Source organism: Acartia tonsa, chromosome 8, assembly GCF_053477335.1.
Source record: "Acartia tonsa isolate MP-2025a chromosome 8, ASM5347733v1, whole genome shotgun sequence".
Classification (NCBI taxonomy): Eukaryota; Metazoa; Arthropoda; class Copepoda; order Calanoida; family Acartiidae; genus Acartia; species Acartia tonsa.
This window is the reverse complement of record NC_137267.1, coordinates 48294457-48311539: the sequence shown is the minus strand read 5'-3', so window position 1 is coordinate 48311539 and position 17083 is coordinate 48294457.

Here is a 17083-nt window from a genome sequence, read left to right as displayed (position 1 = left end):
TTTTGTCACAGGTGGTTACGAACTAGAGGCCACTAGGGGTACTTTAGGGAAGAGAGTGGGGGTCAAATATACTTTTTACTTTTAAGAAGAAAAAAATATTTCTTTATTCCAGGGTGGATAATTACTCTTTCGAGGGTTAAGGTACTCTCCAAAAAGAGAAAAAATTCTTCTTAGGACCTATGAGAATCTTCACTGTAAAGGAGAACCAAATAGATTCAGCGGTTAAATATCCTGAGGTATGCATTACATATATGTAGACACAAAGACAGACAGGAATCCTGTTACTTTATTTTTCACTAGTGGCTACGCAAAGGCCTCATGAGGTAGTTTTTAAAAAAATAAAAAAAATTTCGGGTGCCCCGAACCACACTCCCCCCCCCCCATTTTTTTTGAGGGGGGGGAATTTCATTTTTGGGGGAGTTGGGGGTGTAACGCCCTCCAAGAAAATATCTTAAAACCACCACGGGACCAATAGGTATATACTCTGAAGAGTAGAATCCGATCGGTTCAGTGGTTACCGAGATCTTAAGCTTCAGACGGACAGACATCAAGCTACTTTGTATTATAGATTTATCTAAAAAATAAGGGGGTTGGGTTTTTCCGTGTTCAACCAGAACTTTGTGCTCGGCATCCGCGCATCAGCCACATATTTAAAACCCATGCAAAAGATTTTTAAAAATTTGAAAAGAGGGATTTCCATATTTTGATCACGTTTAGACTTCCAGCTGATTTTTAAAATTATAAAAGGTTGAATTTACAGAGACTTACAGCCGGGTTACGCGCGTCTGCCGGGCATATATAAATATTGTATAGTATTAATGAAATTAATCCTACTTGCATGTCATATTAAACAATATTAGCATCATGAATGGATATATTATTACTTGGATGTTGTAACAGATTTTCATGTACTCTAATAAAGTGATGCTCGCCGCTGGCTAAAATAACGATATCCCCCATCCATCCCATTTACCCCATCTTATCACCTCCTATTGTATGAACGAAATGACCAGTAAATAAGCTACATATTAGTAACCTAAATACATGACAATTTTCCCCTGTCAATATATCCACGTATATCATATATCCATTTCATGATACTACTTTATACATAAAAAAGACTTAATAATTAATCTTTGTATTAAAAAAACACATATCCTTATACTAAAGTAACAGGATGTTTGTCTGTTTGTTTGTGTGTCTGCGTATCTGTGTTTCTGTACCGAAGGATCTCGCTAACCGCTGAACCGATCGGGTTCTCCTTAACAAGGTAGATTCTCATATGTCCTGGGAAGGTTTTTGTGGGAGGGTACAACACCCCTTCCAAGAGAAATGACAAAAAAATCGAAAATATTTTTAAAATATATGGGAGACTTCAACGTAACATAAAGAGAATTATCGTAACATAAAGAAGTAACGTAGAGACTTTAACAAATAAAAACATCTAAAGTGCCACTAGAGGCCTCTAGGGGCGTAGCCGCTAGTAATTTAATGTTTTTTAAGACGTAAATTAAGTTTTAAAGGTTTCTAAGTCAAAAGACTTTAAAAAAAGAGAATCTTTTAAAATATTTTTCCAGTATGGCTTCAAACTGATTAATAACCGCTGGATTAGAACCGGTTTTCAGTCATACTAAAAATCATGTAAAGCTAGAGACAATTTTCTACGAATATTAAAAAAATAATACAAGTTTTGTTAGGCAAGGCTGTATGTCCCTCGGGGCTAACAAAAAAGTTTTAATCTTATATTTTTTCATTTTAATATCCTCGGAAAACTGTCTATAATACGGTGCCATAGATAACTAGTATTCATCTAAAAATAAGAAAATAAATAGTGAAATTGAAAAATAATCTTAAAAACACATAAGCTAATATTTTTTAAAGATGTAAGTTGGATTTACAGGTTTCTAAGTCGAAAAACGTCTTTAAGAATCCTTTTAAATGTCTTTTTAGGTTTCATCTTTTTGAAACTTTGTTTAATATGGTTTCATTTTAAAAACAGATTTTAGATGCGTGGCACTCTACAGGTATAAGACAATGGCCTATTGATTGTTGCACATCCCCCATGATGATACACCAAATTACCCCTTCTGTAGATTACAATCAGCGGTTGGAAACTTGTGGACACTCAGCTTTATGAACCAACTAATCAAAATCGACACCATGGAAACTGTCCTAATTTTGTATAACTTTTGCGGAACATGTTCCAGTTACGTCATATACGTTTCGGGAAAGAGAAAGGGAAGGGGGAAAGAAAAAAAAGGGAAGGGGGGAAGAAAAAAGAGATGGGAGAAAAGGGGGTTTTCCCCATCTCTTTTGAAGAGATTTTCTTCCCCCTTCCCTTTCTCTTTCCCGAAACGTATATGACGTAACTGGAACATGTTCCGCAAAAGTTATACAAAATTGGGACAGTTTCCATGGTGTCGTACAACATGACTTTTAATTTTTTTACTGATATATTAATACAATCTTAAACTATGTTTCTTTATTAGATATGGTTTGGTTTGTTTCGATATTTAGGTTTCTTTATGAAAGAAAACTAAGTATAAAACTTTGGGGACCAGTTGTAATAAACAACTCAATGTCCCCTCCCACCCTGGCTTTCCTCACTGACTGACTCAATCACTCCCTCATTGGAAACGTAGAAAAGTTAGAGTGTCCCTATTATTAGATTATTAGCTTACAGAGGATTTTGCAAGGTGGGTGTGTAAAATTTTGTCACCTACCCCCCCCCCCTCCCCTAACGATATTTAACACACCCCTTAAACGTACATTTAAAAATTTTGGTACCAGTAAAGATTACAAACCAATGACCCCACCCCCCCCCCCTCCCTGATATGCCATAAATAATTATTTGGCCAAATCCTATGAAAATTTTCCTTCATTTTTCATACTCTTCTTATCTAATGAATATTGTCATTCTTGTTTTCTTTACATGGTTTCGTTTTCAAAGATTTATTGGAAGCAAAGCTTTTCTGTGTGTATAGTGTTTTCATCTGCCAATAACGGTTAGCTTTGATAATATTTTTAGTCATGTTAGAAAGTCATACTGCAATCCTTAAAAGTTAGGATCTCACTAAGCGCTGAATCATAAGTTTAGGAAAGGTTTACAACTATTTTTGGGGGAGGGTACCATAATCATTGCCTTACCCAAAAAAAATCGCCCCTTGAAAAATTATATAAATAATTATATACAATTTTCTTTAGATATAAATTTTTTATTCAGTTCTGACACGCTACAAGGGTTATTGTCCTTTCGTCTGAATTTAAAACTTCGCTTTTATGAATGTTGTCATCCTTGTTTTATCGTGTTTTGATTTACATAATTCCTTTTATTTAAGCTGAGAAGTTAACATATTTATATTCTTCATAGAATAAAACCAGAAAAAAAGTTTTAAGTTTTCGTTCAAAGTAGTCTTAAAACAAAGTAAATTTGTAGTTAAAATTAAGTTTTTCTATTTAATGTCTTAATAATAAAGTTTTTTTAGGATTCGAAATAAGACAAAAAGAAGTTTTTTCTGCGTTTGACTGTAGCAATGGATATAAAGAGACGTGGATTATATGATAGGGGAAAAAATGTCGTAAATCTAGGTTGCTAACATGGACTTTATTTATTTATCAGTTCGTAATTCCAGTAGGAGAGTAGGGGATGAGGTAAAATTGGGTGGAAGCCAGCTGCAATTTTCACTTTTCAAGCCTACAGAAAGACCCCAATTATAAAAAGCCATGCTGTTAAAAAAACTAATGTCTGTATCAGACTGATAAATCATTTATTTAGCCAAAATTACTTTGGTTTAAAGGATTACAGGTTTCTATTACATATAATGCAAAACCTAGGGATCTAAAGGGATAAGACAATGGCCGATAAATTAATGATAATTCATGAATTTACCCATTCTGTACATGAGAATGAGTGATTGGATCGTTTTGACACTATACTTAATGAACAAAACATTTAAGATTCCAAAAGTCCCCAAAGTTGTGAATTCAACGAATAAGAAAACGGTATTACAAAACTTTGGAGACTAGTGTAATAAACAACCCAATGTCCATTTTCTCCCTGAAAACCAGAATATAAAAATTTTGAGGTTTTAAAGTTTGTAATAAAAGTAAAACTTTCCATTAGACTGTGCACATTCACTCGAAGTGCCTAGTCGAGCATAGAAACCCCCCCCCCTCTCCCCCCCCCAAATATCTTTAATACAAAATAAGTAGTGGGGGAGCTGGTTCTTTTGTGTTCATATTTTATACTGTAGGTTAGGTTAGGTTACGTTCTATTGGGTACAGGGTAGCCTAGCAAGGTAAAAGCAGTCACGAAAATAAAAAACCCTACCCCTTTATTTTCAATTCATTTTACAAAATTAAGGTATGGGGGTTTTTCTACGTCCTAGGCTCTCAGAGGGAAAGCACACTGACATTTTGGCTTCAGTACGTCCGCGGTTTGGGGAAAAATTAGATTTTTATAGTTTTTGACGACGTGGTTACTTTTCAAGATACTGCACTGTAAAGGAGAACCATATCAGTCCAGTGGTTAGCGAGGACCATTACTATACACAGACAAACATCCTGTTACTGATAGATAAAATGTTACCTGATAAAATCCGCAGGAGAACATACAACTATTTTAATAAAAACAATAATATTTTATTTTGAAAAAAATGATTCATCGCATCGTATTATACAGTGAATACACGGCTCTCTGCAGATATTAAAATGAAAAATTATAAGATTAAATCTCGCTGTGGTAGCCCCGAGGGGCCGAAGGGGCTAACAAAAATGGTATTAATTTAATAATTTTTATTTTAATATTCGTGGAAAATTGTCCTTAGTACGATGTTATATATGATTTTTCAGTATGGCGAAAAATCGGATCTAATCCAGCGGATATTAATCGGTTTTTAACCATATTGGAAAATTATCTCATCAAACGTTTACAACAATAGCAACCCTACTGGTATTTTTCGGTGGTAAAATGGCTTAAAACCTGTTGCTATGGATCATAACCTAATATTATAATTATGGACGTTCGGTTGAACCGGTTGAAAAATCTTATACTTAAAGAATAGCCTAAAACCATTTCAGAAACTATGTGAAAATTCTGTTAAAATGCTTCTAAACAGGCAGACAAAATAAACTTTTCATGTTAAAATAAAATAAGATTAATTTTATCTAATTTCAAAAACAAATTTTTAAAAAATTAAGTTGAATAATTAATTATATAAAAAAATTTGTTTTTTAATAGTTTGACACTGTAACACCTATAGGACACTAAAATATATAGTTTTTTATCACCTCGTATTATAGACAACTTTCCGCGGATAATAAAACAATAAAATATAGGAAATCCAGCGGATATTAATCGGTTTAGAAGCCATACTGGAAAAAAGATTTATTATAAAGGTTAACAGGGCGTGAAGGTTAATTACAATAGTAATGAAATATTATCTACTTTTTATGCTTATATGGTCTTCCACCACGGATAGGGAACATATATCCAGGAATATGAAGGGATAAGTCAATCGCCGATTAATTGATGAACATCCCCAATGATGATAAAAAAATAACTCTCCTATAGATAACAATTACTGGTTGAAACTTAATAGCACTCAACTTAATGAACCAACCAATCAAAATTCAAAAAAGTCCCCAAAGTTGTTAAGACAACGAACACGAAAACGTTATTATAAAACTTTGGGGCGGAGTAATAAAAAGTCTAATGTGCCCTCCCTCCGTACAAATTTATTTAAAACAATGATAACAACATCCATGATAGCGAAAATGAAACGGTAGAACAAACGAACTTTTCAAGAGTTTTAAAACTTAATAGTCTAGGAAAATTTGCAAAATTGCTTAAATACGGGATACTGTATAAGGACATACTTACATTTTCAGGACTTGATTATAAAGATGTTTTTCTTATAACATTGAACATTAAAAAATCAGATAAATATGATTATTATATCATTCGAAAATTTGTTGTCAAAATCAAGCAAAAAATTATAATTTTTTTCAGAAGACAATTCCCTGCGTCATTGAAAGCAACATACACAGTTTGATTATTAATTTATGAATATGTTTTTATATTATGCTTTTTCGTTATGAATTTTTATACATAATTATTATTCAAATGTACTTCCTCATAGTGAGATTTAATAGTTAATTATCGCATCGTATTATAGACAGTTTTTCGTGGATATTAAAATGAAAAAAATATAAGATTAAAAAAAGGTATTAATTTTATGATTTTTTTATCTTATTATCCATAGGAAGTTGTCTAAAATATTATATGATACATGATTTTTCAGTATGTCTCAGAACCGGTTCTAATCCAGCAGATGTAAATCAATTTCAAAGCCATACCGAAAAGAATTATCCTTGCATGAAAATAACAGGATGTGTGTCTGTCTTTCTATCTGTGAGTCTGTAGCACAAGATCTCACTAACCGCTGAACCATTATGGTTCACCCATAACCAAATTTTTTTTTAGATTTAAACAGAAAAAGTCAAACAAATTTTGGGGGAATATTTTTTTGGAGGGGGTTGAGAATATTTTTCTTTGTGCTATTTCTCTTGGAAGGGTGGTGGCCCTTCCCCAAAATAGTTAGAAACAGAACCTATGAGAAGCTACACTGTAAAGGAGAACCATATCGGCTCAGCAGTTAGCGAGATCCTTTGGTACATACTACATACAGACAAACAAACAAACATCCTGTTACTTTATAATAAGAATATTTGGTTAGTTTTCTCAGAACGTTTTCTTGTAATTTTTTTTAACCGACGGTTGATCGTACGTACGTCGTACATACCAAAATTATAAAGTAGCTGCGCTACTTACGAATAGTTTTTAATATTATTGTTTTTTTTTATTTTCCTATGCAAAGTAAACAGAGTTTCCAGGGGGAGGAATATGACATTATCTAGCATCATTATACAGGCATCTCTGAAATATAGCATAGATAGATAGATAGATTGATAGCTAGATAGATAGATAGATGGATAGATAGATAGATAGAAATATAGAAAATAGTTAATATTTTGTTATTAAACGATAGAAATTATTTCGTACGTAAAGGGTTAAACTATAAGCACTAACTAGTCAAAAGTTTTCTCGTTTGTATAGTTGATTTTTTGCTCGCAAGGTGTCCGTAATGAAAAAAAAACTAAAAGTTTTTGCAACATAGTTGCTATTTGGCATTTGTTTTAATTAAAAAAAAAATTTTTTTTATAAATGAAAAAAGTTTACATTAATTTTATAGTTAAAAAATTATTTTCTTAAAATAATACTTGCAATTTGTAATAAGTTTTATATTAATAATTTAAAATTGATTTTATAGTAACCTATTTTGTTGTGACTCCAACAGCTGTACATATTTTGAAGAGCTTAATTGGATGTCAATGTCCACTACAGGCTTTAATTGTCCTAGAATCCTGTATTAAACGTAGTGAAATCATGTAGCTATTGTTAACCAAACATTCACATTTATAACCTGGTGGTAAGATTCAGAAGAACAGAAAACCGTTCGGAGTATATTTTCCTTTTTATTCTTCATCGATTGGTTAGGGGTCTCCTGGGGTAAGACAATGGATATTAAACTGGTTAATATCCCTAATGATGAGAAACAAAATTACTCATTCTGCAGATGAAAATTACAGAAATGGATATAGAATATACGTTGATATTATGACAGGGGGAAAATTTTCATGAGTTTAGGTTGCTAACATGGACATCAATTATAGGTCAGGTCGTTCGTCAGGGATGGGCTGGATCGTTATTTTAGCCAGCTACAAGTTTCACTTTATTAGAGTACATAATGATATTGTGTAAGATCCAAGTAAATATATTTATTTCAGGGATCTAAAGGGATAAGACAATTGCCGATTAATTTATATAATTATAAAATTCCAATGATGGTACACAAAAAAGTTCAAAAGATCAATATTATTGGTTGAAACATTTAAACACTTAACTTAATGAAGCAACCAATCAAAAGTCCCCAAGTTTGTTAAGCCAATGAAGAAACATTACCATAAAAATTTGTGGACTAGTGTAATAAACAGCCCATCGTCCCCTCTCTCGCTGCATATAGATGTAGATAGTTTATTAAAATTATAAATCTTTCTGTTTGAACTTTGAATAAAATAAAACTTGAAACATAATATCTTTTTAACTAACAGAATTTAATAAACATCGGCCATATTTCTTAACAGCGAAGCTTTTCTACATTTAAAGTTGGTCCGTCCGTCTTTCCGTAACGGATAGCTGTCATGAAATATATAGGTTTTGACAAAATTTTACGTAAATTTGTTGCAAATTTTCCTAAAAACAGAATTTTGTGTAAAGTCATGCTGACATTTTTAGGACTTTATTATAGAGATGCTTCGCTTACAATATTATACCTTATTGTAATAGTAATCAGTACTCCAAAATTCAGATCAACAAAATCAACATGTTTAAAATTGACATACGGACATTCTTGTAATAATTAAAGAGTTGCTACGCTTTCTAAATCGTACATAACTACTAAAGGAATCACCATGCAAAGTTTGAAATCGATATGACAATTCTAACATGCCTAAATTAGCAAATAAAAGCTATCCATCTCGGACGGACGTACGGACCAACCCTAATTATAGAAAAGCTTCGCTTTTAAAAAACGTAGCAATTCTATAATCATTTACAGAAGTTCTATAAATTTTAACTTGAGTTTTTTTGGCTTTTTTGATAAAGATTTTTTTACATATATGGTTAGACAGTTTCTTTCATTTTTTGAATATAGATTACTAGGACATTTAGGCATATTAAGCAATTTGCTTTTTAGGAATTTTTTTTGTCCATAGTTGTTACTCTACATTTGGTAATGTTCTTATGTCTGTTCGTCTAATTTATTGAGCTTCATTTTTATGGATGGTGTAGAACGATGTCTGTCTGTTTGTTTGTTTGTACCGAAGGATCTCGCTAACCGCTGAACCGATCGGGTTCTCCTTAACAGGGTAGCTTCTCATAGGTTCCAAGAAGGTTTGTAACTATTTTTAGGGAGGGTACCACCATCTTCTCAAGAGGAATTGTCCCCAGAAAAATTATCCCCTCCCCCCCAAAAAAATCTCAAAAACTCAAATAAAAAGTAGGGTTAGAAGGCAACCATCCCCCCCTCTCAATCTTTTTTTTAATTTTCTTTTAAATCTAAATTTTACAAATTTGTGGTTTGGGATTCAACTCCCCTTCCTAAAGTGCCCTTAGAAGCCTCTAGGGGCGAAACCGCTAGTAGTTTTATAAAGGTTTAAAATCAAAATATGTTATATTCAAACAGATGTAGAATTTACTTGGATATTATGACAGGAAAAAAAAGTGTCATCAATTTAGCTTGCTAACATGGAACTATTTTATTGGTCAGTTCATTCAGTAGGAGTGAAAGGGATATGGTAAAGGGTGTGGAAGGGGAGAATCGTCATTTTAGCCCGCTGCGAGTTTCACTTTATTAAAGAACGTGAAAATCTGGTTTAAGATCCAAGTAATAATATATCCATTATAATATGTTCTTAGGAAAACGTTTCCCAATAGTTATATCATTTTACAAGAATTTATTGAGATTAGAAAACTTTAAATCTAAAACTCTAAAACTTAATTATCCAATTGTGTAACAGAGCCATTCACGAGAACTTTTATGACATAAACAGTAAAGACACACATACATAGAACTTACTACTTTAAACTTTACTAGCGGCTACGCCCCTAGAGGCCCTTAGGGGCACTTGAGGAGGGGGGAATCGAATTGATAACCCAATTTCATATTTTAGATTTTAAAAGAAAAAGTAACAAAAAAAAATTTTATGGGGTGAAATTTTTTTTTCATTTTGTGGGGGGTTGGGGGTGTCCAACCACCCAAGAAAATAGTAAACCTTCCCGGGACCTATGAGAAGCTACCCTGTAAAGAAGAACCCGATCAGTTCAGCGGTTACCTAGATCATTCGGTACAAACAAACAGACAAACATCCTTTTACTTTTGTGTAAGTATAGCTAACCCAACTATTTTTCAAAAAAAGCCGAAAGTTTCCTCTTGTGTACATAGTTAAGCGCAGAAACCCCACTCCCCCCCACCCCTTTATTATGAAAATTTTGGTTGCTGCTTTTTTGTATATTTGTGTTTCAATTTAGATCAGGTTAGAACAAGCTATGGTTAATGTCTTATCCCTTTAGATTCCTGTTTCTAACATATAATAAATACAGGTCACTAATAATTCTATGGTACGTGATAAATAACAATTTAAAATTGCTTATTTTAGGACATACTTACATTTTTAGGACTTGATTATAGAGAAGATTCGCTTATAACTTTGTACCTTGATGTACTAGGAATCAGTATTCAAGAAATCAGAGATAAGATAATTATATCACATCAAAAAGGTTAAAAATCAACATGTTTAAAAATGACGTACGGACATTCTGGTAACGATTATAGAGTTACTACATTTTGAAAATCGTACCTACTTATAATAGAAATCATAACGAATCACGCGTTGAAATCGATTGGACAATTCTAACATATCTAAATGAATGAGCTTAACGTTTAAGGACAACCCTAACTATAAAAAAGCTTTACTTTTAAAATTTTATATTTTATTGGATGATTCTAAAACAATATGCATAACACTTATTCTACAGACTACTTCGGCTTATAAAGAAACTGTTTCAGTATCTTGAAAGCTTTTTGGACAGAGTTATGGCCAAATACATGATCAAACATAAATACATGATCGAATATATAAAAAAAATCAACAGACTTTTTAAATAAAGGTCACTAATAATTGTATGGTATGTGATGCATAACACTTTAAAATACTGACTGTCACACCTCGTGACCTCAGCACACCATGTAAATAAACAAAATATGGATTATTAATGCATTTTACCAGATTTTTAACCATGCACAATAGGATATATAAGTTGGAAGGAATGTTAATGTTAGAGGGAGATTTGAAATCTGCATCAAATTTTAAGGATTTTTTTTTATAGAATTCGTTTTTTGTATAATTCTTTATCTAAAAGCGGAAATATATTTTAAGTTCATAAATTTTGACCAATAGGATAGGTGGATTGGAAACTACCTGCGCTCTAATTGGTTAAATGATGTGCGACACTTAAGCTTCTCCTATCAGAGTGAAGATAATTTTCAATCCACCAATCACAGATGTCAAAATTAATTAACTTAAATTGTATTTCCGCTTTTAGATAAAGAATTATACAAAAAACGAATTTTATAAAAAAATCCTTAAAATTTGATGCAGATTTCAAATCTCCCTCTAACATTAAAATTTGTTCCAGCTTATATATCTTAATGCACATAGAAATAATAATAATAGAAAAAAGATTGTCGTGGATATAATTTGCCAAATGCTAGCTCTATCCTAAAACATCAACTATGCATTGCATAGCCGAATTATGATACATGTTTTTTCATATGCTTTATATTACACGAGAGGAGAAATTTTTAACTATATAATTTGACCTAGCAAAGCTTGCGACTATTTATAGCCGACTCAATATGCAAATGCAACGGAAAAATAACAGCCCATTCTCACCAAAATCTGTACACTTTCTAACCAATAGTATAACCTTATGGTTCCTACACTGTTTTCCTATTGGCTGATTTAGAGAGTGTGTCTCTAGATTATCTCTATCCCATAAACTCAGTGATAAGAATGGATAGATTAAAATACACCCCCAGTGATGATAAGCAAAATTACCCTTTTATGTAGTTAATTGTGTAAAAGTAATGCCGTGGTTATAAAACTTTGAGTACCAACGTTATTTATAGTCCAATGTCTCCCTGCTCTAAAATACAGTCAGAAACAAATCGTAGCCAAATGGCTGTGGTTAATGGTAGGGGTTTGTCAGTCTGCTTGCTATCATTACAATAAAACTATACTTTAATTCGAATTTTTGTTTTGACTTTTTCGGCAGTTTCCTGTAATGTGCCTAGTTGAGCATAGAAACCCTCGAATATTTCTAGTTTTACTTGTTGCCTTAGGCTAGGTTAGGCCTCCCCCCCTCTATAAAAATATTTTTAAAATAAGGGAGTAAACATTTCAAAGTGCTGCTAGTCAGCACCAGTGTATCACTTACTGGACTTCCCACTAGCGTGCTAAAACTTTTTTTTAAACTACAATTTAAAGAGGTGAAAGATAACTTCCACCTTACATGTTCCACCTCAAGGGTCCATAAAGCCCTCTAAAGGCATAACCGCTAGTAAATAATTACATATAGACATATGTAACGTCTAAGATAGGAGGTTATTTATATGTGCCTTGTTTTTGTTTTTTTTAATCTTAAACAATAGAAATAGGAGAGAAGAACTATAGTGTGAACCCCTTTTTCGTAAATCTGACAAAGGAACTTCTCCAGCTGACAAAAAACTTTGAAATTTTTCGAGTATATAATTTCTAGAAAGCTAACTTTATATTAAGGAATTCAACAATTCATAGCTAACTTATTAAAGGATTTGTAATATGCTTTATACTATACTAGAAAATTAAATTTTAACACGATATAATTTACGTGAGAAGAGCTTTATCTTAAGAAATGCGACTATTTACAGCTGACTTTTTATATGAACAAAATGAAAAAAATATGCCCTTTCCCTTTCCCATATATGTACAGTGTATACACAGTACAACGCTAGGTCCTGTTGAAAACGTAATGAACGTACTGTTGTATTGCTATTTGTTGTTATTTTATTTTTGTATAATTTATTTTGAGGTAAACATGAAACAAATTATGAATTTATGTATTTTAAATGTTTATAATAGATACGAATTACGAATTAAAGATTATAATTCATGTATATTTGAAGTCCGAGATATTATTTTTTTGTTTTAATAGAAACTCAAGAAAAAAAATATGATTTTATTAACTTAAATTCATAAAGGGATTTTTATTATTTTCAACGATTGCAATAGATGAAGCATATTAATTATTAATGCACAGATAAAACGTAGATGTGAAACAACAATATGAAGGCAGTATTTCATGTGATGGACTTGATTCGAGTAAAAGTTGAAAGAACAGCTCTAATTAACTCTAATGAAAAAAACTAGAAAACTTCAGTTTAATTCAACCAATGAGATTTCATGTATGCTCCGATGCGATTCATTTATTGGCTCAATCAGACATTACCTCTCTTTCTTAGTACCTTTATTTCTTAAACCTCAACTGCTTCTTCCTTAATTTTTGTTATCAAGAAATGAGGGGTAGCTTTTGGGCTCTATCACTTTGATGTGTTGAACCCCTCCTCCCACAGTGCCAAAATAGTCTGCCAAGAAAATTTACCTATATTCTGAAAATTAAACATACATATTCAAAAAAATTTCTGGCAGGGGCCATTGAACTGTAAATTTCTGTGGTACCCAAAGTTTCAAAACATGTTTGAGTACTTTAATAAATATTGGTTATTTGGTACCCAAAGTTTTTAAACAAGTTTGAGTACTTTTAATAAGTATTTAATAGTTTGTTACAAACTAGTATTGTTAAAAAAATCAACCAATTATTTTAATCTAAAGAATGGTGATTTTGGTTAAACATCATGGGGAATGTATAATGTATATCAATTTAATGTCCATTGTCCTACCAATTAAGATCCCTGCATAGATCTAACAATTTTCTAACATTCGGAGGCTAATAAATTAAATGATTATTGTTTCTTGAATAATTGTCTCTGTTTAAATTAGGGGGGAGAAAGGAATATTGGACTATTTAATTGACTTTTTCTTATTTATTGGCTTAACAACTTTGGGGAGTTTTAATGATTTTGGATTTGTTGGTTCATTAAGTTGGGTGTTCAAACATTTCAACGCTTATTTGTAATCTATAGTAGGGGTAACTTTGTTATCATATTTGGGGATGTGCTTCAATTTATCAGCCATTGTTTTATCCCTTTAGATCCCTGGTTTAAATATATGTATTATATTACTCAGGGATCTAAAGGGATAAGACAATAGCTGATAAAATGATGTATATCCCAAATGATAATACACAAATTAACCCCTTCGGTAGATTACCATTTATGGTTGAAACACTTTGACACTTGACTTAATAACCTAACCAATCAAAACTAAAAAAATTTCTAAAGTTGCTAAGGCAACGAATAAGAAAACAATATTACAAAACTTTGGGGGCTAGTGGAATAAACAGCCCTTTGTCCCCTCCCTCCCTCGATAAGTCTAATCTGGCTGATCCCATATTAGTTGGAATATTACATTTCTGAAATAAATATCCACAGAATTATCCTGGTTTACCATATTAATTACAGGAATACTTTTACCCAGGGATCTAAAGGGATAAGACAATGGCTGATAAATTTATGTACATACCCAATAATCAAACACTAAATTACCCCTTCTGTACAATTAGTGGTTGAAAAGATTGAAACTTAACTCAATGAAGCAACCAATCAAAATTCGAAAAGTCCCAAAATAAGAAAATGTTATTAAAAACTGGTGTAATAAACAACCCAATTTCCCCTCCCTCCTTGATACTTTGTCATTCTTAATTAAACTACTACATAATCTCAGAAAAATATTATACTCAACAAGTTAAATATTTTGGAAAACAATTTGCAGATAAGTATACTATTTGCTGGTGCCCGAGCCTCTAATTTAATATTAGAATTTCTATCATGAGCAATGGAAAACTTTAAAAGATTTCATATACGTAAAATGCCAATTTGTTATTGAAGCTGAAGGATTCAAATTTAGGGTATTAACAGGGGCGTCCAAGCTTTTTTTTGGGGGGGGGTAAAATTTTTGTAAGGGGGGGGTAATTAGTTTTTTTTTTGGGGGGGGGGTAAAATTTGCTTGGATGGGGTAATTCCCCCCCCCCCTGAAATCTGTTGGCAGGGGTAAATTTAGTTTACCCCCCCCAAAATTTACCCCCGGGGTAAAATTTTGGGGGGGTAATTAAAATTTTATCTATAATACAAAGTAGAACGATGTCTGTCTGTTTGTTTGTCTGTGTGTCTGTTTGTTTGTAGCGAAGGATCTCGCTAACCGCTGAACCGATCGGGTTCTCCTTTACAGGGTAGTTTCTCATAGGTCCCGGGAAGGGTTATAACTATTTTCTTGGGGGGGACACCCCCAACCCCCCCCAAAAAAAAAAAATTTCTTTTTAAGACTAAAATTAAAATAGTGGGGACAACTAACCCCCCCAAAGAAAAAAATTTCCCCACCCCAAGAGGATTTTTTTTTTGGATTTATTTTTAAAAATCTAAATTACAACAAATTGGGGCAAAGCCCCTAGAGGCTAGGGGCGAAGCCGCTAGTTAAATATATAGTATTAAAAATGCGCGCGAAGCGCGCAAAAAATTTTTTTATTAGAGATTTTTTATTTTTGGGGGGGGGTATTTACCCCCCAAAAATTGTTTGGGGGGGGGTATTTACCCCCCAAAAATTGTTTGGGGGGGGGTAAATACCCCCTCCTAAACGGTTGGGGGTGCTTACGGCACCCCCAGGGTAGAGGTACATTTTAAATGGGGGGGGTAGTCGCCCCATTACCCCCCCTTGGACGTCTATGGGTATTGGGTCTACTTTTAGAATTCTTTTAGCAGTTAAAGCGGTGTATTTCTTGCAGGCTTTCTTTGACATTGTAGGACAATAGATTATAGAACAAAATGTACAAAACCCAACCGTGACGAATTTGGTCATATTCAATTCTAATTTTATTGTTACCATAATAAACTAATAATCAAAAGGGGGATAGTCAGGGGTTAGGGGGGGAGGGGTGAATTAATTTTACAATGTAAATTGATAATATTGCTTTTTTGGATATTTTTCTTTACATTGTCAAATTATGTGATTTTATTTATAATAATTATTTATTGCATCGAATTATAGACAGATTTAGAGCACTTCCCGAGGAGCATTTAAGAAAAAAATAACACTCTCTATAACCTATTCTGTATTTGTAAGAGGGTTCTCTGCTGAGCTCTAGGAACTTTGGGTAAAAGCACCACTTAAAATTTCAACCTACGGAATAAAATATCAACCCCTCTTCTAATTATGATTTTAAATCATTGATTTTTATTTCTGGGCTGAAACCAGAGTCAAATATATAGAATAGGTGGATAAATTGACAGGGAAAAATTTGCCGTCAATTTAGATTGCTAATATTATGAACCTCATTTATTGGTCAGTCCGTTCATTTGATAGGAGGAGAGAGGATGGGGTAAAAGAGGTGGATAGCTGGGGTATCGTTATTTTAGCAAGCTCTGGGTATATATTTATTAGAGCACATAAAATCTGGTGCAACATCTGGAGATGCGATCCCCAATTTTCAAAATTCTTTGAACGTACGAATAAGACTTTTATAGAAATGCTTCGCATCTAGTCTATCCACCTATGTTTAATATAAAGTTTACACCATATAAGAGTAGAATCTAAATATTTGATTGATGTGCCCCGACAATTATCAAGCGCAACTCAGGCACAAGACACAATTACTTTAGCTAGCCCCGAGGCACCTTTTGTATACTTTTATGTATTTATTGGCCTATCTTTACCAATATAATACCATATATGGGTAATGCTAGCCTAATCATGGTAAATTGTATGTGATTTATTAATGTTATATGCTTATTAAAACATTATGTTTATTGTTAAAGTAATCATGTAACCATTTAGTTCAAGTATGTATGCCTACAACCATAGTTTGATTTACGCCCCATTCGCACTACCACATCCAAGTAATTATATATCGATTTTCTTTTCCTTCTAAATCAGATTTCAAAATTATTTTCATTTCTGGATCCAAACCAGAGTAAACATCTAAAAATTGGTGTTTATACAAGAATGACAACATTCATAAGTAGCAAAATAACAAAAAATTATTAATGGGAATACGAATTTAAAGGCTCTGTGTTCTCTGTATTAAAAAGGGTAGATGAAGGATAAAAAATAGCCATTTCGGGACCATTGTGAAGCTCCCCTGTAGACGAGAACTTAATCAGTTTAGTAGTTATTGAAATCTTAAGCTTTTGACAAAACAAACTATTGTACTTTAAATAATAGGTTATGTACAGTAATGAGTTGCTTTGGTTTT